The 21,092-nt window shown below is 36.6% G+C and overlaps 1 long non-coding RNA gene across 1 annotated transcript in view; it reads left to right on the forward strand.

Moving 5' to 3' along the window:
• Positions 1 to 20,538, forward strand: part of LOC112584985 — an 88,105-nt gene extending 67,567 nt beyond the window's left edge. Inside the window, exon 3 of the long non-coding RNA XR_003109277.3 lies at positions 17,704 to 20,538. This is a non-coding gene — a long non-coding RNA (uncharacterized LOC112584985). The remainder of the gene's footprint in view (positions 1 to 17,703) is intronic.
• The last annotated feature ends 554 nt before the right edge of the window (positions 20,539 to 21,092 follow it).

Consider the following 21,092-nt stretch of genomic DNA (forward strand, 5'->3'; position numbering starts at 1 on the left):
AAGGGAAAGAAAACAAACCACCAAATACATCATATATAAACCCTATGCCAAAAATAAAAAGCAGAGGAGGGGCTTCTTTGGTGGCTCCACGGTAAAGAATTTACCTGCCAATGTAGGAGATACATGTTAGACCCCTAATCTGGAAAGATCCCACAAGCTGCGAGCAACTAAGCCTGTGCATGGGCCACAGCTAGTGAACCTGCGCTCTGGAGCCTGGGATCCGTGCTGCTGAAGCCTGCTTTCCCTACAGCCTGTGCTCCAGGGCAGAAGCCCACACACTGCAACTGGAGGGCAGCCCCTACGTGCCACAACTAGAGAAAAGCCTGTGTAGCAACGAAGATCCAGCACCACCAAAACTAATAAATAAACAAAGATTATTTTTTTAGAAAAGCATCAGTTCAGTTCATTGTCTGACTCTGCGACCCCCATGGACCGCTGCACACCAGGCCTCCCTGTCCATCAGCAACTCCTGGAGTTTACTCAAACTCATGTCTATCGAGTCAGTGATGCCATCCAACCATCTCATCCTCTGTCGTTCCCTTCTCCTCCCGCCTTCAATCTTTCCCAACATTAGGGTCTTTTCCAGTGAGCCAGTTCTTCATATCAGGTGGCCAAAGTATTGGAGCTTCAGCTGCTGCCTCAGTCCTTCCAATGAACACCCAGGACTGATTTCCTTCAGGATGGACTGGTTGGATCTCCTTGCAGTCCAAGGGACTCTCAAGAGTCTTCACCACCACAGTTCAAAACCAGGTGCTTAACATTGAAAAGGGGCAGAAATAAAATCTAGACTTAATGACAGTGATTATTTATTAACAACTGACCTCTTTAACCCTTCCTTAATATGGGCTTGGATGGAGAAGGCAATGGCACCCCACTCCAGTACTCTTACCTGGGAAATCCCATGGACGGAAGAGCCTGGCGGGCTGCCGCCTATGGGGTCGCACAGAATCAGACACAACTGATGTGACTTAGCAGTAGCAGCAGCAGCAATGTGGACTTGGAACTCTTCCGAGAAATATACATTTACAAATTCATTTTCTTCTCATCACCAAACCCCAGTCACTGCTATTGAATCTATTTTACAAATAAGAAAGCTGAGATACAGAAAAGTCAAACAAGTTGCATACGTACATTCAGCCAATAGCTTGTGAATAGTCATCCCAAGAAGTACTATACTGTTAACCACTAGACTAGAGCACATCTCAAATACAGGAGTTAATTTTTGTGTGCCAGGCACTGATCTAAGCAAGTACAACTGTCCACCTTGTAACATCCCTGTGAATGAGGCATTTATCTCTATCTTACTGATGAGAAACTTAGAAAAGAAAGGCTTAGAAAAGAAAGCCCCAAACTCTGGTGGTTTAATACAGTTTTAGTGGCTTATTCTGTTCATACTGCATTCTTAAAGAAAAAGAATGCCTTTTCACGATTATTTGTTTCTGATAACTGATTAACTATAATTAAATAATTGATTGCCCTCTATGTGTTTCCTGCTGCCACCAAGTAGCAATTTATCATTAAAAAGAGATCTTGTGACTAATGGAAAGACTGCAGATTTTAGAGTCTGATCTCAGCTCACTCATGCCCTGACTGTGTACTCCTGGATGCGTTTGCTAACCTTGTCAAAAATCAGTTTCCTTAAGAAAATTGAAAGGATTGATATTTTTCTCCTATTATTGCAGTAAACAATTCAAGGTCAATTATAAAATATTCTTATCCTATAGAAAGTGCTTGGCCAATGGAAGCTAGTTTGAATTTTTAATCATTTTATTTATCTGTGCTTTTGTTCTAAGGTTGGCCATAATTTATGGGAAAGCCTCAAAGAAATTATAAAAGCTTCCAGGAAGAGTGTGAAAACCCAAGACAGACTGGCTGGCTTGTTTCATAAACAGATGTTCATCCAGTAGAAATGTTACCGATTAATAGCTATTTTAAAAGGCGAGGACTACACATAGATGTAAATTCAGAGAATGGCAGTAAGCAGCATTGCATAAATAACAATAGAAATGGAACTATTGTTACAGCAGAAGAAAAGGTTTTAAGTATTTCCATGGTTTCAAAACACCACTCAGGGTATCAGGGTCTCACTGCCATTGAAGTGTCCGGTGACTGGAATTGCCTCCTCTAAAAATTTCATGAGAACTGCTATTGAATATGCTATTTGGCAATTTTTCTTTTTCCCTCTAACCATACCTAAATCATCTCTTCTAAAAAATCACATCTCTCACTATTTAGGTAGCAGTGACTAAGATAGGATTAGAATACAGTGGGAATCCACTTGATAGGAGGAATCGCATTACAGAAAACCTTCTAATGGCAAGAGTCTATTTAAGCTGTTTCTCCCAAGGGAAGGGATGCAAGGCCCATTGCCTAACAAAATTAAACTGAAATTGAGCAAAGGGCTGTAAGTTATTCTTCAGGGGATCATTTAATAAAAGCAATGGTAACCATAAGTATTGGCTTCTACAGGACAGTCTTTCCTGTCATTTTATTATTTTCAATTAAACCATTCTCTTAAAGCATAACAAGGTGAATTCATTTCTACAAATTTTAAGACTTTAAAAAAACAAATTAGTTTATAATTTTTTAATTATCTGATCATATACTCTGATTTTAGGATTATAATATTGTCAATACATATGGAAAACTAGCACCATGGTAGTGTAATGGGGAAGTACAAATCTGACTCTAATATTGGGTCTGTTTCTTTTGCTGTAGCCTTTGTACTCTATTGATTTTGCTGTAAGTTAATCACTAAAAGAATGTTGCCTATAGTTTGAAATACACAGGATAGCCCATTCCCAAAGATCTGATGATCAAAGGCATAAAACTTATCCATTACAATAGAAATAAAAAGTTGCAGAACAGAGGAAAACATTTGTCTTGTTGGAAGTTTATAGAAATACTCTGACCAGACCTATGTAGATAGTTTTAAGAATAAAGGATTCTGGTACCAAGAAGTTTGCAACCAACAACTGCACCCTTATCCCTTTTTGCATAAAAAGAGCTTGAATTCTGACTTAGGTAAGATGATTCTTTGAGGCACTGGTCTACCACCTTCTCAGTCTGCTGACTTTCTGAATAAAATATCTATTGCCCCAACAACTTGTCTCAAGAATTACTGGCCTGTCATGCAGCCAGCAGTATAAGTTTGGATAGTAACAATTAGGCATTTTCAGAAGAAGGCAATGGCACCCCACTCCAGTACTTTTGCCTGGAAAATCCCATGGACAGAGGAGCCTGGTGGGCTGCAGTCCATGGGGTCGCTAGAGTCGTACACGACTGAGCAACTTCACTTTTCACTTTCATGCATTGGAGAAGGAAATGGCAACCCACTCCAGTGTTCTTGCCTGGAGAATCCCAGGGACGGGGGAGCCTGGTGGACTGCTGTCTATGGGGTCGCACAGAGTCGGAAACGACTGAAGCGACTTAACAGCAACAGGCATTTTCATATACAGTTATTTGATTCTCTCCTGATCAGAAAACAGAAAAAAAATTGTTTATAATCTGTCCCTTCAGAGGAGTCCAGTGGGAGAGAGTTTAAAATATTTTTTGTTTCTGCTACGTGGAAACTGACATTCTTTATTTTTTTTGAATTGTATGTTTTTGAAAAAGTTACTTATAATTACTAGTAAACTGATTCAGAGAATGAACTTCGCGTCTTAAATGTACAAACTTAAATTAAGCTATTATACAGAGAAGTTTTTCTATTTCTATTCAGTATAGAAATTTTATTTAAAGTATTAAATTAAAAGACTTGAATGCTATGTAATGACAGAACTAGCCTGAACCCAGAACTTTCTTTACATGTACAGGTTGAGGAAACTTTTTTAAAAATTAATTAATTTATTTTAATTGGAGGCTAATTACTTTACAACATCATAGTGGGTTTTGCCATGCACTGATATGAATCAGCCATAGGTGTACATGTGTCCCCATCCTGAACCCCCTGCCCACCTGCCTCCCCATCCTTCAGGGTCATCCCAGTGCATTGGCCCTGAGCACCCTGTCCAGGTTGAGGAAACTTTTAACAAGAACTCATCTCCATTCTTTCTCCTTAGTTTCAAAGTGCAACATAATTTGACTTTTTTGCAGTCTTGATTAAAGAAAATTCAATAACAGATTGAATATATAAGATATTTTATTGCAGTAATCATGCTTAACATGAGATCTACCTTTATAACAAAATTTTAGCTGTATAATACAGTACTGCTAACTGTAGGCATTCTGTTTTAGAAATTATTCATCTTACATTACTGAAACATTATATTCACAGAACAACGTCCCATTTCTCCTTTCTCCAGCCCTTGGCAAGCGCCGTTCTACATTTTGACTTTGACTACTTCAGATATCTCATGTAAATGGAACCATGCAGTATTTGTTCTTCTGTGACCCGCTTATTTTACTTAGTAAAATATTCTCAAAGTTCATTCATGTTGTCGCAGATGGTAGAGCTTGCTTATTTATGAAGCCTAATATAAAATATTGAAAAAATCCCTATATTCCACAAGCAATGGGTAACCTCAAATGGAATAAATATAAATGCTCTAAATATTAATAATTAGGATTCTTAATTATATGCTGGTCATTTTGAAGACGTGCCCCAAAACAGAAAAACAATGGTGACATGAGACCCACATCCTGCCCTCAGTAAGTTTATGACCCCTAGTACATGTTCTCTTCATACGTAAAAAGCAATAACTTACAGAAAGGTGACAACTGGGGTCCAGCCCTGGTTGGATCCAGGAATTCCCTCAGAAGGACTGCATTGGCGATTAGAATAGAGAGATTTATTAGAGGCTCATTATAACTGGTATACACGAGAAATCAATAAAGCCCCAGCACGGGACTTGCACTGACCACATAGGCCACAGGCGCTCTCTCAAATCGCAGAAGGTGCCCCACCTTAGGCACCTTCTCGAGTGGGTCTTAGAAGCCCAGGCAAGTAAGTGGTCCCAGAGGCCCCCACGCTCCAATTATTTTGGCTCAAAGGAAGAGTAGAGACAAAAGGAGAGAAAGGAAAGCAAGAAAGAACAACACGTGGAGACCGAACTTTGGTGAGCAAGGCCCGCACTTTATTTTCCAAAGTAGTTTTTATACATTAAGTTGTGCATAGAGATAATGGGGGAAGGGGTAGTCATGCAAGGTCAGCAGTCCTTGATCCTTATCGAAGCCAGGCTTTCTTCCTGCAAACTTATCATATGCAAAAGTTTTAGGTGATTTACATCATCTTCTGGCCAGGAAACCTGTTAACATTTTATGACCCTTTTCCTCAGAATACTTATTTTTCTCTAAAGGTGATTATTCTAAACTCAGGCGTCACCCTCCAAAAGCATTAGATAAAGTTGCATACCTATAGGGCAAAAAGTGGTGGGCTATAACAAGAAAAGAATTAACTCAAGGGTCTAAGGTTACAAACATTAAAGCTACTACTTACATTTCTATACATCAACTATATTAATCAATACACTCACAGGGACACAGTTGGTAAGGGATATGGAAACTTGGCAGCAAGCATTAGCTCAACAAAGAAATCCTTTACTAGTTCTATTTTAACAATTTTAACTCTCTGAGAAGCTCTGCATTGTTAGAATATCTTAAGCTTCCTGTGCCTTTCGTAGTTGGGAGGCTGTGAATCTGAACAAATCTGTCAGGCAAGCTAGAAAGTCATCAGAGGGGTTTGAATTGAAACACCCCTATTATGCCCAGGAGAATTATTAATAGAGTTTTAAGCTGATTTTCTTACAGAGAAAGGTGGTCGGGGATAGCCCCCCCGTTAATGTCAGATGAGTTGGTGAAAGTCGTGAAATAGTAAAACAGACAGATTTTGGTTTGGGGGTAGACGCTCAGGTAGGCCCTGAGGGGCACCCCTCGAGTTCTGGCTCGCCTTGCCCACCAGAACTCTCCCACATGGCCTTGTCATGGGTGGGGACTCCCATGCTGGCTCCCGGCAGGTGACATTTCAGAGAGAAAAACCTTAGGCTTCCCTGGTGGCTCCAATGGTAAAAAATCCGCCTACAATGCAGGAGACCCGGGTTCAGTCCCTGGGTCAGGAAGATCCCCTAGAGAAGGGGATGGCAACTTGCTTCAGCATTTTTGCCTAGAAAATTCCATGGACAGAGAAGCCTGGCTGGCTGCAGCCCATGGGGTCACAAAAAGTCAAACACAACTGAGCAATTAAAACTTCATTTCATCCTGGAGTCTATAGAATATCCATCACTTCTAAATTATACAGTGAAGAATGTGAGATGATTTTCTTTACATTTTTTCCCACAGAAAAGTATAATTATCTAGTCATTCTTAGTGGATCTCATTTTGATTACAAGTGGAATACTTAATGGGCAGACAGCATTTACATCAATAACATTATGTTTTGGTTGTTGTTCAGTCACTCAGTCATGTCTAACTCTTTGCAACCCCATGGACTGAAGCATGCCAGACTTTCCTGTCCATCACTATCTCCCAGACTTTGCTCAAACTCATGTCCGTTGAGTCAGTGATGCCATCCAACCATCTCATCCTCTGTCATCCCCTTCTCCTTCTGCCTTCACTCTTTCCCAGCATCAGGGTCTTTTCAACTGAGTTGGCTTTTTGCATCAGGTGGCAAAAGAATTGGAGCTTCAGGTTCAGCATCAGTCCTTCCAATGAATATTCAGGGTTGATTTCCTTTAGAGTTGACTGGTTTGATCTCCTTGCTGTCCAAGGGACTCACAAAAGTCTTCTCTTGCACCACAATTCAAAAGCATCAGTTCTTTGGCACTCAGTCTTCTTTATGGTCCAACTATCACAATTTGTACATGACTTCTGGAAAAACCATAGCTTTGACTATACGGACTTTTATCAGCAAAGTGCTGTCTCTGCCTTTTAGTATGCTGTCTAGGTTTTGGTAGACAAGTCTTACTGAGATAAAGGAGATTCCACTCTTTCACAACCAAAGAACATATCCTCTAGCACTCTGGTAAGCTAAAATCATACACAAGCAATTGAAAATTGCTTGATCTGTGATATTTATTTATGCAATTTTTCTCCTAAAAGAATTAAAGTGACTATGGGACAAATCAAAAGACTGAGATAAATCCTTGATCCTTAAGATCATCTAATATGAAGCTATCCCTTTGGGTTGTAACAAATCAAATAACCACAGACAGGGGCTCTGGAAATGTCCTCTGCCTTCACTTACAAAACTATTTTAATGCTTGTTCTGCTGTTCCTTAATCTATGGCATGAACCGTTTGTAAAGCATTTCAGTTAAAAGGAAGCAGCCAGGAGACTTCTCATACCATCCTTTCTTTGTTTTGAGGGAAAGGTGAGTTGAAAGCTGGAAGGAAGGAGATATTGACTCAGCAATCTAGAGAGTCAGGAATATTGACTTCATGAGACAAAAAGCAGAAAATAGCTATATTGAATTAAAGACTAAAGGTGGGAGGTGTCAGGAGAAGAGCGAGAGAATGGGAAGAATATAAATAGTAGAATCAGAGAGATCTGGGTATGTATGCCCAGCCTGCCATCTGAGTGATCCTGGAAAGGAATTTTTTTTGTCTCCAATTTCTCCACTTAATAATGTATCTAATGACTTATTAAGGTCTTTGAAGACTAAAACTATTACCACATCACACATTACAGAGCACAGACTACATAGTTGGGGAAACAGTAAAAAATGTTATCTTTTCTTTGTTCAGTCCTCTACTGTTGTAGAGATTGCCAAGATTTTAGGTAACGACTTTTAGGACAATTCCTCTGAGTTAATATTCTTCATTTCCAAATAGCCACTTTTGTTTTGAACAGTATGTGTATCTTCTTGCTTCAGAGAACTATGTCTTCTGCCTGACTCTCAACTGCCACCATATTCCACTCATTTTCTCTCCTGGCTAATTATTTTTATTGTTACTTTCTCAGTGTAATGTTACTTCCTCAAGGATCATTTCCCTATTGACACACCTCAGTATCTAAATAAACTTAACCCCTCTGTCACAGGCCTCACAGCAAACTGTGTTTTATCCTATTTACACTTTCTTCATCCGCCCATATGTGCTGGACATTTATTATAATCGCAATTAACGTATGCTTGTAATTTCTTGCTTAGTGTCACCTCCCAATCATTGGATATTCCTACAGACACTGTTTTAGAATACTCCATGTTACTCCCCCACATCTAGAGTAGTGCTTACTGTATAAGAAGGGTCAGTAAATATCTGTTGAGTGTTTATGGATGTTGAATTTTTTACATATAGAAAAGATAATTCTAGGATCATCAATGTTATTTTAATTTAACATCAGTGTACTATCCAGTGTTTGATAATTAAAGGATCTATGATAAATAATCAAGGCCACAATTAGAATCATAATTTATTTCAAGTGAAGTACTCAGAGATTAGACATACATTTTCAGGACATTTATAACCAGGAGAAGTGGCTCTCTCTCTCTTTCTCTGTCCTATACACATTACACATAGATGTACAGAAAAGTATTACATATGTATTTGGGGGTAGATAATTATTGCAGCCTTTAGTAATGGGCAAATGTGTAATTACAGACAGGAAAGCATCATCTATAAGGTGACTAATAATTGATGAGCAATATATTGTAATTTTGAGGAGTTACTTATTAGAAACCCATTTAAAAAACCCATTAAATGGGTAAACCTGTTTAGTGAACATCCCCATTTTGTTTCACTGTGGTTCACATTTTATATTCATGATTTATACCACATTTTGTTCCCCTATTCTACTATTTTCATTTTATCCTTAAAAAAAAAAAAAGGAAAAAAGAAACTACAGGATTTAATGTAGTGTAAGAAAGAAATAAGCATCTTTAAATCTATTTAGCGTCTTTAAATTCTGCTTTATCTATTTCAGCATTTTTCTCACTCTTAATTAGGGATGATTATAAAACATCCTGACCTTAGGCAAAGAGGCTAAATCTGATATTGTTAAATGGCTTTTTCTTCTACTCTAAAGATAACTCCTAAACCCAAAATTGCTAAACCTAGGGAGAAAATTGGCAGACCAACTCAATAAGCACGTGCTTTGTGGACAATCTGCAGAAGGACTTCGCAAGGTTAAACCGCCTTTATAAAGAACTTGGCATTCTAATCCTGAAACTCGTAAGATTCTTTGACACCAGTGCTACCAGTGTAAAAATCACTATAATAAATTCCTAGACTATGGACATTCTGGGATGCACTTCAGTCCACTCAGAAATTGATCTGCTTTAATTTTGTGGGCTTCTATCTTTTGGATTTGAGCTCGGGCTTTAAATACTCGTCCATTTCTAACAAACTTTGCTGTTTCCCTTTCACTGCTAGCTGGTATTTTGTCCCTGACTCCTATTGACAATTCTAATAATGTATAAATTTTCTGCCTGTTTTCAGAGTGAGATGGCATAGGAAAAAAATTAGAAAGGTTTCAAAAATAAACTGATTGTTATTGGTAACTCAAGAAATGTGACGGAGCAGTTTTGGTAATATGAAGTATCCTAAAGTTGACTCATTAACAATAACAGTGGCTAATATGCTTTAAAGCTCAACATTCAGGATGCTGTTTTAAATATTTAGAGGTAAGAATTGGAAACATGTGAACAGTGGGCCAGAGCCATACATTGCTAAAAGCAATGCTAATTATTAAACATTCCCTAGGGTAGCAATTATTATCAGAAGATCAATTTTACTTTTAAATACAGAAAAACTCTTAGCAATATAGAATTGCTAAGAGAAAATACAGAAAACAGAAAAACTCTACTATATAAGCAAAGCCACTGTTAAAGTCCTCAGTTTGAATGATGGGGACTAGATCATAGGATATAGTCTAGAGCACATTTTCACAGAATATGAGAATGCTTCTGTCACACTACAAAGAAAGGCTCCTCACCTTGGAAAATCCCACCCTTGGAATGCAAGGATTTTAAAAGGATTTTTTGAAGCCATGATGGATTTAAGTTAATGAATCTTTTAATACCTATGTCAGGCTCAATCTCTTTCACGTACAATTGGGTTTATAAAAGAAGCACTAGTCACCACAGACCTTCATCTGTATTCACCAGAAACCCTACATAAATATTAACTGGCTAAGACAGGAACATACAGCATGGAAGGAGAGGAAAAAAAGGAACTCTACAGAGGAGAAACCCAACAAACACTGCCTCAGACAGGAGATGAAGGTCAACATTAACAGTGCTGAGAAAGGCTAAGTCAGCTCAAGATTTCTTAATGCCAACAGAAAATAGTTATTTGACAATGTTCTGGTCCACATTATAGAATAAACAAGATCAGTTCTATTGGAAATGTAAGTTGAGTAGGACAGGGAGGCCTGGCGTGCTGCGATTTATGGGGTCGCAAAGAGTCGACACGACTGAGCAACTGATCTGATCTGATCTGATATATATATACATATACATGCATATATATATTGTTGTTTTTGCTTAATTGCTAAGTCTTGTCCGACTCTTTTGTAACCAAATGGACTGCAGCCCACCAGGCTTCTCTGTTCATGGGATTTTCCAGGATAGAATACTGAAAATGGGTTGCCGTTTCCTTCTGCAGGGGATTTTCCCAACTCAGGGATCGAACTCACGTCTCCTGCATTGACAGGTGGACTCTTTACTACTGAGCCACCATGGAAGCATATATATATTGCATTATACAATAGTAATGCTTGAGATTTCACACCAAAATCAGCTTTATTTTTATCTATTACTCTTATTTAAATTTATTAATTTAGGATAACTATTTCTTTCATTGATTCCAGATAAATATTTTGGCAGTCCCATGACTTGTCTGGTTCATCTTATAGAATAAAACACACTATCATCACTTCAAGTTTACAGTTTAAATTTATTACTTGTATTATGCACATAATAAGCCAACTACACTTGGGCATACCCCAGATTTCTACCCCATTACACCCTTGAATCCTTTATCTTAAAAGTCTTCTTATCATACCTTTAGATTGGAGATATAATGCTTTATCTTTCCCTCTTAGTTGGATTCATAAAAAGCTGTTGCCAAAGAAAACTTTTTTAAAAATTGTCACCAGATTTTCAATACTGTCTTTTTTTTACAGTCCATGTGATTATTCAGTTCAGTTCAGTTCAGTCACTCAGTCATATCTATATCTGACTCTTTGCGACCCCATGGACTGCAGCACGCCAGGCCTCCCTGTCCATCACCAACTCCCAGAGTTTACTCAAACTCATGTCCATTTAGTCAGTGATACCATCCAATCATCTCATCCTCCATCGTCCCCTTCTCCTGCCTTCAATCTTTTCCAGCATCAGGGTCTTTTCAAATGAGTCAGTTCTTCACATCAGGTGGCCAAAATATTTGAGTTTCAGCTTCAGCATCAGTTCTTTCAATGAATATTCAGGACTGATTTCCTTTAGGATGGACTGGTTGGGTCTCCTTGCAGTCCAAGGGACTCTCAAGAGTCTTCTCCAACACCATAATTCAAAAGCATCAATTCTTCAGTGCTCAGCTTTCTTTATATGTGATTATTACAGAGCAGTAAATAATAAAGAACTATGCTTCAAGAATTTTCTTTGTAATTACATCATATGTTCCAGTGCTCTTTTGAAATGTAATACTTACTGTCCACTGATACCTCAACAAAAACTTACCCACTAATATCTTGTTATATATATATGTGTGTGTGTGTGTGTGTTATTCTAAAATATCTTACAAGAATAAATCTGTGATGGGTTCTAGAATCTACAAGTGCCTATTCACTACAACAGTGGTTCTCAAACTGTAATCCCAAGAGCAGTGGCAACAATATGGTATGGGAATAGGATTGCAGATAAAATGCACAATAAGTAATTAAAATTGTACTCAGATAGATAGCAATATTTTAGTACAAATGAGTCCTAAATATTGCATGAAACATAAAAATTTTAATTTTAACTGTGTTTTTAGTTGCTGAATCTGTTAGCACTATTTGAGAATTTGTGAAACATGCAGTGGATTCTCAGGTCATTCCCCAAAACCACTGAATGAGGTGTTCTAGGGCTGGAGTGCAGAAGTTTCTGTTTTTAAGAATTCTGTTGCTTGGATGTGCACTGAAGTTTGAGTGCACGTGACGAGTGCACTGCTCCAGGGTGTTATGAATCTCTTAGCCAGCAATCTTGATGCTGCTCCCAATCCGGTCCTTCTTTCACGAGCTACCAGTAGACTCATTCTTGCCAAGTCGCTGAATTAATAAGTCTCAATCTGGTGGTGCAATTAGTGTAATTTTTGTAGCATCAATAGTAAAATGAGTCTAAAGTGAAAGAGAGTCTGAAATGACTGGTGTGCCAAATATGACCACCACCACCACGCCCCCTCCTCCATCACTGAGATTTAGGTTCCTTAGCTGTGAGGAACAATTCTCCCTTAATAAGGTTTTACCTATGCCCCTGATTTCTGGTTTCCAAACTAGTTTCCAGTTGAAACAAGACTAGTTCAATGCCAGATCCCCCCCTCACCCTACTAAATCATCTCACACTTAGAATCTCTGGTATTCACTGGGATTCATCTTCTATCTATACTTAAAATACCCATTTTTGAGAAACACTGCCCCCCACACCTAGAAATCCTGCAATTGTAAACCTTTGTCCTTAATTTGGTTCCCTTGAATATTGGGTTTCATTTTAGATTGATAATATGGTTCCCTGGCTGATGACAGGGAGGCTCCTCTGTTTTGCTCAGTCTTCTTTCTTCTCTGGCTTCCTTTGTCCAGAAACTCATCTTGCCCTCATCTCTTACATGGCAATATCTGAGTTTCACTCTCCTCAATTACATAAAGTTCAGCACCACATATTGTGACTTAACCACAGCAGCTCATCAACCATATTTCTATTGCCTGACCTATTTCTAAGGCTAATTGCTATTGAGCAAATCCTTACTAATGCAGGAAATTGAGGAGATATGATTACATGAATACAAATGCATTCCACTGTCACTTTCCAAAATGTTTTCTTTAAAGGTAAGGAAAGGAAGGAAACTCACATTATTGGATGCTGACTGTGTGTCGAGAGCAATACTAGATGCCCTACATAGTGATTTCAATATAGGATTTTTTTAATCCTGTTCTTACCACTCTCTTCCGGTGCTTGAAATCTCTTAATTTACAGAATAGTATTTTTAGGCCTGAAGTGATTAAAAAGGACAGATAAAATCAACCACGTGGATCTCAGTGAAATGAAGTAAAATTAGGAATGCATTCCTAGGAAAGGAAAAAGTAATAGATAATTTTTATTTAGGCTTCATAGCCTCCAGTATAAGAAACATACAAATAAGAGAACTCCTGTAATATCTTCTTGTCTTGGTTGGGGAGAGAGATAAAGAAAGAGAAAGGCAGGATCAAGAATGAGAGAGTGTAAAATATATAAACAAAAGTGATTGTGTGGAGAATTTCAAGCAAAATCTATTTTGATCTCAAGATAAACCAGTAGGTGGGCCCTGTCACAACTTGAATGTTTAATGCCCTATATTATTAATAAAGTTTTCAAATCAAAGGAATTCTACTACCAATTCAAACTGAGATGCAAGTATGATCATGTTATGATTATGTAAAGAAGCAATATAAACTTGGAAAACTGTGTTTTCACCCTTTAAGAAAAGAATAGAAGATTAATTAAGCCATGTGTGTGTGTGTTCAGTTGCACAGGACTCTTTGCAACCCCATGGATTATAGCTCACTAGCCTCCTCTATCCATGGAATTTTCCTGGCAAGAATACTGAAGCAGGTTGCCACTCCTTTCTCCAGGGGATCTTTCTGATCTAGGGATTGAACCTAAATCCCCTGCATTGCAGGTGGATTCTTTACCACCAAAGCCCTTGTACTATATTATCTGGGAAGAAACCATTATACCGTATTGTCTGGGTCCAAATTAAAACTTAGATTTTTACTAAAAAAAAAAAAACCTGATTCTGAGCTTATCTTTGCAGCACCAAAAATCTATTAAAGGGAACAAATATCTAAACCTCAATATTGGAGTTAATATTATAAATCATTACAATATTGAATGTACAACTGAATATCCATTAAAATATGCAATGTATTGGATTCCTTACTTCTGGCAGCATAAATTGCCATGGGAAAAATATAGTTATCATGAGGATAAGTCTGCTTGCTCTAAGAATACAAATATTGGCATTGCTGTATTAATGGCCTCTAAAGTTTGTCTGAAGATCCAGACTGGATTCAACTGTATCTCCAATGAAATATATATTTAAAAACATATACTATCCATTTTAATTACATTTTATCTTTTATCCAATCTTGTTTCAGATATTTCATTTCCTTTATATATTTGTCATATTTCTTATTATTTCATTATTTTTGAAAAGACTCTGATGCTGGGAGGGATTGGGGGCAGGAGGAGAAGGGGACGGCAGAGGATGAGATGGCTGGATGGCATCACTGACTCGATGGACGTGAGTCTGAGTGAACTCCGGGAGTTGGTGATGGACCGGAAGGCCTGGCGTGCTGCGATTCGTGGGGTCGCAAAGAGTCGGACACGACGGAGCGACTGATCTGATCTGATTACTAATATTATACAATGATTTTCTATTGAAGGATTTTTTTTGAGCTTGAACAATCTCATTCATTGTAAAAGTAAAGGTTCCTCTTGGTACATCATTCTCTTTGGGTGTCAATTGGAAATTACCAATATTATAAGTAATATGTTTTGATTGTTTTTTTAATATGGTTACTATTTCATTTAACCTTTTTAGATGAGATCTCTATTACATCCATTGTAAATTAAGATCGTTGCTATTGACTTAATTGTTCCTTAAAGTAATTTACACAATGGAGTATTATTCAGCCATTAAAAAGAATACATTTGAATCAGTTCTAATGAGGTGGATGAAACTGGAGCCTATTATACAGAGTGAAGTAAGCCAGAAAGAAAAACACCAATACAGTATACTAACGCATATATATGGAATTTAGAAAGATGGTAACAATAACCCTGTGTATGAGACAGCAAAAGAGACACTGATGTATAGAACAGTCTTATGGACTCTGTGAGAGAGGGAGAGGGTGGGAAGATTTGGGAGAATGGCATTGAAACATGTAAAATATCATGTATGAAACGAGTTGCCAGTCTAGGTTCGATGCACGATACTGGATGTTTGGGGCTGGTGCACTGGGACGACCCAGAGGGATGGAATGGGGAGGGAGGTGGGAGGGGGGGTTTGGGATGGGGAACACATGTATACCTGTGGCGAATTCATTTTGATATTTGGCAAAACTAATACAGTTATGTAAAGTTTAAAAATAAAATTTAAAAAAAAGGAAAAAAAATAAAATAAAATTTCTAATTATTTTCTCATTCATGGCATAAAAGCTCAATGGTTAATACATTAAGAAAGGCAATCTGTAAACTTTAAATCACTATTCAAATGTTATGTGCCATTTTTAAATGTGTGTTTTCTAAATTCTATACTTGGAAACTAGGAATGACTGCAAAGGAGACCTGGCAAACTTTGCTTCATTTTAAAGATATTTTGCAAAAAGTACATTCCATTTGTGTTTCTGCTAGTATTTCTCTTGGAGAAAATGTACACAGCTTATGAATTTTTAGAGAGTTAGAGAATTTTAATATGTTTGAAATAAATGTCTTTCAATAAGGATCAAAGTAGTTCATAGTATCTGAGAACCAGACTATCAAATAGAAAAGTTAACATGCCCCTTTATGAAAGTTAGCAAATGATATTGTATGTATAAGCCCATCTCACAGACATAGTTTTCTAAGCCATCAAAATGTTTATACATTTTCAATTACCCTCATAAAGTTACATTTTGTTATTGTGTTTTGTTTTGCTTATTTTTTTTAACTCAAAGAAACCCTTTCCACAAATACATAATAGTTGAAAAAACTAAAAGAAATATCTTGTCTTCTGCCTAGTGACTCACTTTTAAATGTTCTTTCTGAATCATTAAAAAATAAATAAATAAATTTCTCCAATTTGGAAGTCTCAGACATCTCGCAAGGCATGTTGAATCCAAAAACTTGCAGTTACGGTTCCAAGGCAAGATTTTGTTCATGAGGCACCGCGTCAAAATTAGTATTCATTTTGAAAGAATTACTACTCAGAATAAAACAGTATAATGACAATCAAAGGAGTAGGGCAGAAATAGATTTCCTGGAACATAAGAATGTAGTTGAGAGTTGATCATGCAAATCGAGAAGATTTATAATAAGTAAAACTGGGGTAAAAGATTAGACTAAAATTAGTTGGTAAATGTTTTCCACTCGTAGATAGGATTAGTATCTCTACAGTTGGGAAACAAGAAAAATTGGTTGATGATAAATTGCTTCCACCAAGAACTACATTTAATTAGGAACTCATATGGTAAGTTAACATAGGGTTTGATGGCCATACTGAACAGCCATCAATATATGAACCCCTCAGGAAAAGTTCATTCAAAATGGATCAGTGTTTCAAAATCTCATAATGATACTTTTTTAAAGTAATACCTAAAAAAACTTGAGCTATTAAGAAATCTTTTGCCTGATAATCCAATATTAGCATAAAGTAGTTAATTATTTCTCTCATACACAGGCAAATTATTGAATGTCAGTATTTTCCAAATTCAATCAAAGTACCACAGTTTTCTAGGACACTGGCAGTGACGCTGCTATTTTCTCAATACCAATTTGGCCAAGAAAAATTTTAAAATTTTATAGATGCTCCATACACTGTTAGACATTTTTATATTTGGCAAAACTAATACAATTATGTAAAGTTTAAAAAATAAAATAAAATTAAAAAAAAAAAAACAATAAAAACAAAACAACCTGAATGAGCATAACAGTTAAGTGAAGGAGACAAACATGTGACTAAATCATTAAATCACATTTCCAAATGTTACCATAGAGATAGAGTAAGGAGCAATTGACTATATCTGAAAGACAGATAGCTTCTTAGAAATTATAAATTGAAATGAAATTGTAAATGATATTCAAGTAGAGAACTTTCACTTACGAATAAAATCTAGAAACATTGAATAGAATATCTCTCCATCACTAATCAAGAGAACAAGTGAAATGAGAAATGAAATTGTAGAACACTGAGGAAATCAATCCTGAATATTAATTGGAAGGACTGATGCTGAAGCTGAAACTCCAATACTTTGGCCACCTAATGCGAAGAACTGACTCCTTGGAAAAGACCTGATGCAGAGAAAGATTGAAGGCGGAAAGAGGATGCGATGGCTTGATGATATCACCAACTCAATGGGCATGAGTTTGAGTAAACTCCTAGAGTAGGTGATGGACAGGGAGGCCTGGCGAGCTGCAGTTCACGGGGTCGCAAAGAGTCGGACACAACTGAGCAACTGAACTGAACTGCTGTTACTGCTGCTGCTAAGTTGCTTCAGTCGTGTCTGACTCTGTGCAACCCCATAGATGGCAGCCCACTAGGCTCCTCTGTCCCTGGGATTCTCCAGGCAAGAATACTGGAGTGGGTTGCCATTTCCTTCTCCAATGCATGAAAGTGAAAAGGGTAAGTGAAGTTGCTCAGTAGTGCCTGACTCTTAGCGACCCCATGGACTGCAGCCTACCAGGTTCCTCCGTCCATGGGATTTTCCAGGCAAGAGTACTGGAGTGGGGTGTCATTGCCTTCTCCGCTGAACTGAACTGAATGAGCTCAAACCACAAAATAAATCCATACTCACCTACTAATTCTTTTACACAGAAAAACATTTTTTTTTTCTTTACAGGTGCTTTACTGAGTGCATGGAAGAAGCACACTGAAGACTGAGACCAAAGCAAGAACTGAAGGAGCTTCCCTCTGAGACAAGTTTCAGGCGGAAACCAGTTGAAGACTAGGGGCAAGAAAGGGGATCTCAAAGAATGCTCCTGCAATATTTCAGACCTCAAACAATGTAAAGCAATGATACTAGAGTCCTGTAATTCAGAGAAATTAGGTGATACACATTCTTTTCCATTATACTTTAGAACATTCACAAGTAGACCATGTACTAGGTAATAAAATATCTCAAAAATGTTGAAAGGATAAAGATAACATGGAGTATGTTTTCTGACCACAGTGGTGTTAGATCAATAGTTAGAAACTCTTAGGATATTTAGAAAATCCCAAGCATGTGGAAATTAAACCCTATAAAATATACAGATCAAAGAAGAAATCACAGAGTAAATAAGAACTATTTTTAATTATGAATTCAAGGAAACAGAACCTATTAAACTTTAGAGTTGGCAGCTATGATAGTGTTTGAGAGATATTTGTAGTTCCAAATGCCTATATTAGTAAAGAAGAAAAGTATAAAACCAGTGGCCTAAACTTCTAAGAAGATATGAAAGAATTACAAGTTAAACCTATGACATCATACATTTTTCAAGTGCTGTTAATCCAAATTTATCTCCAGAAAAAGAAATTCTTCTGTAGAAATCAAGACATTTACAGATGAAAAGAAATAATAAGAGATTATGTTACAACATATCTACCATCAGAATAACTAAAGGAAGTTTTCTAAACAGAAAGAATATAGCAAAAGAAGGAAACTTGGAACATTAGAAATAACAATGAAAATAGTGAAATAAATAATAAATAGGGTATCGGCACTAGATTTTCCTTCTCTCAGATTTTGTAAGTTATATTTTATGATCATGTATGTAACATTTTTCTCTGGCTGCTTTTAAGATTTTTTTTCTTTGTTTTTTTGAACATTCTGATTACAATATGCCTGAATGACACTTTGGCATATTTCTTTTGATGAGATTTTACTGAGTTCCTTAGATCTGTTGGCTTATAGTTTTCATTGAATTTAGAAAAAATATCTATTATTTTAAAAATAGCTTATTGGCCCCCATCTCATCTCTAGCCTTCCCTTATGGGACTCCAACTTCACATATATTAGGCCACTGAAGTGCACATGTCTTCCCTCTCACTGATGCGCCTTTCTTTAATTCTGTTTTCTAATTTCTTTTTTTTTTTTTTTTTTTTTTTGGTATTTCATTTTGGGTTATTTCTATTGTTATGTCTTTTAACTTCCTAATAGTTCATTTCTATGATGTTAATTCTTACCATTATTTCTATTAGTATATTTTTCAGTTCACAATTTTGGTCTTTATCCCTCAAATGTGTTTTCATATCTATGTCTTTGGTTAACTTTCTCACAGTACTTAATACAATTATAACTTTTAATATCCTGATCTTCTAATTCTAACATCTAAGTTACTTCTGGAGTGGTGTTGACTGATCGATTGCTCTCATTGTGGGTTCTGTTTTCTTTTTTGTTTGTTTCCTTACTGAGTACGGTTTTAATGAAAAAATGGTGCTTTATTTTGTAATACTGTACAGAATTATTGGAATCTACTTTGAACAATGTAAAAAGTTATTTCATCCATCACCTACAAAATGATACTCATTGATGAGCATATTAAAAAAAAAAGCACAAAAAAGCTATGAGACAAGAATTGCCCCATCTCTGATGGTCTGGTCACCTATGAATCCTGGTGAATGATTCTGTTGTAGTTTGTGGTGGGTTTTAATTTTATTGTAGATTCCAAATCAGAAAGTTCTAGAGCACTTTATTATTTTGGGGTATTTCTGGATCAGGGATTGAACCCATGCATTCTGCATCGGGGAAGCCACTGAGCTACTGGGGAAGCCCTAGAGCACTTTAATGTGAAGCCATGTCTTCATATATTATCAAATGAGTCTAAGTCCCAGAAGGAATCTTAGAGATGATAGCATTGTCTCTCGTATGTACTTAAAAGGAAACTGAGGCTTGTTTTGATGAAGTGACTTATCACAGGTTCCAGTGCTCTGTATTAGGATCAAAATTAAGAACTTTATAGTCTTTACAATTAGTAAAAGTAATCGGAAAGAATGAATAAATTCTTTTAAAAATGAGTATGATGCTTAGTATTATGAATTTCTTATAAAAATTAATAAAACGTAAACGAGTTTATACAAATACAAGAATGCATTCCATGTGTGTTTTAATTACTCTAAATATCAATTTTTTTTCTTTCTTTTTTTTTAAATATCAATTTTTAATTAGGGTGAAATGACATACTTACAATATGTCATTTATTCCAAATTAAATATTGCATCATAAAATAATGCATGAGAAATTGGCATCCCTTAGTTGCACTGAATATCTTTAAAGACTGATTTACCTCTTGAAAATCACACTCAAAGAATCCCATTTGAGAAGATCCTTATTAAAATATTATTTTTTATCACATTCATTTTCCTCCAATTTTCATGTGTATATGTTTCTCTATTTCTCCAGATACCAAAGTCAGATAAGACACCACAAAGAAAACTACAGGCCAATATCCCTAATGACTACTGGTGCAAAAATCCTCAGTGAAATACTAACAATCTGAATCCAACAGAACATGAAAAGGATCATATCAAGGTCACACCCATGACCAAGTGGGATTTACCCTGGGCTGCAAGGATAGTTAACATATGAAAATCAATTAATATAACATACCACATTAATAATACAAAGCAAAAAATTAGCATAAAGCATTAAAATGGCATGACTGTCTCAACAGATTTACAAAAAGAATTTGACAAAAAACACTCAATGGTAAAAACTCTCAACTAGCTAGGAATAAAAGGAAAGCACTTTATCTATGAAAAGCTCATAGACAACACCATATGCAGTGGTGAAAACCTAAATGCTTTTCTTCTAAGATCAAGAACAGGGCAAAAATGATCACTTCACCACTTCTATTCAACATAGTACTAGAAATCCTGGTCAGAGCAATATAGCAAGAAAAAATAATAAAGACATTTAAATGAAGGCTAAAAAAGTAAAATTGTTCCTATTCGCTGATGACATGATCACATATGTAGAAAATCCTAAAGATTCAGGGGAAAAAAAATTTAGAACTAGTACATTAATTCAGTAAACCTTGCTGAGCAATTTTTGATCAGGCACCAGACTTTAAGAAATTTGTCTTTTGGGGAGAGAGATATTTTGAATTCTTATAAATATTCAAGCTATTTTGAGAGGACTCACTTAAGTCACTGGGGAAGGGGTTTGATCCTCATAGGTATTGTTTTTAATCTTCCTGTGGCAGTAGTAATGCAACATTTAGCCTAGGTTTATATCCTCATTCTGAGGCA

Source organism: Bubalus bubalis, chromosome 5 (assembly GCF_019923935.1).
Source record: "Bubalus bubalis isolate 160015118507 breed Murrah chromosome 5, NDDB_SH_1, whole genome shotgun sequence".
Taxonomy (NCBI): domain Eukaryota; kingdom Metazoa; phylum Chordata; class Mammalia; order Artiodactyla; family Bovidae; genus Bubalus; species Bubalus bubalis.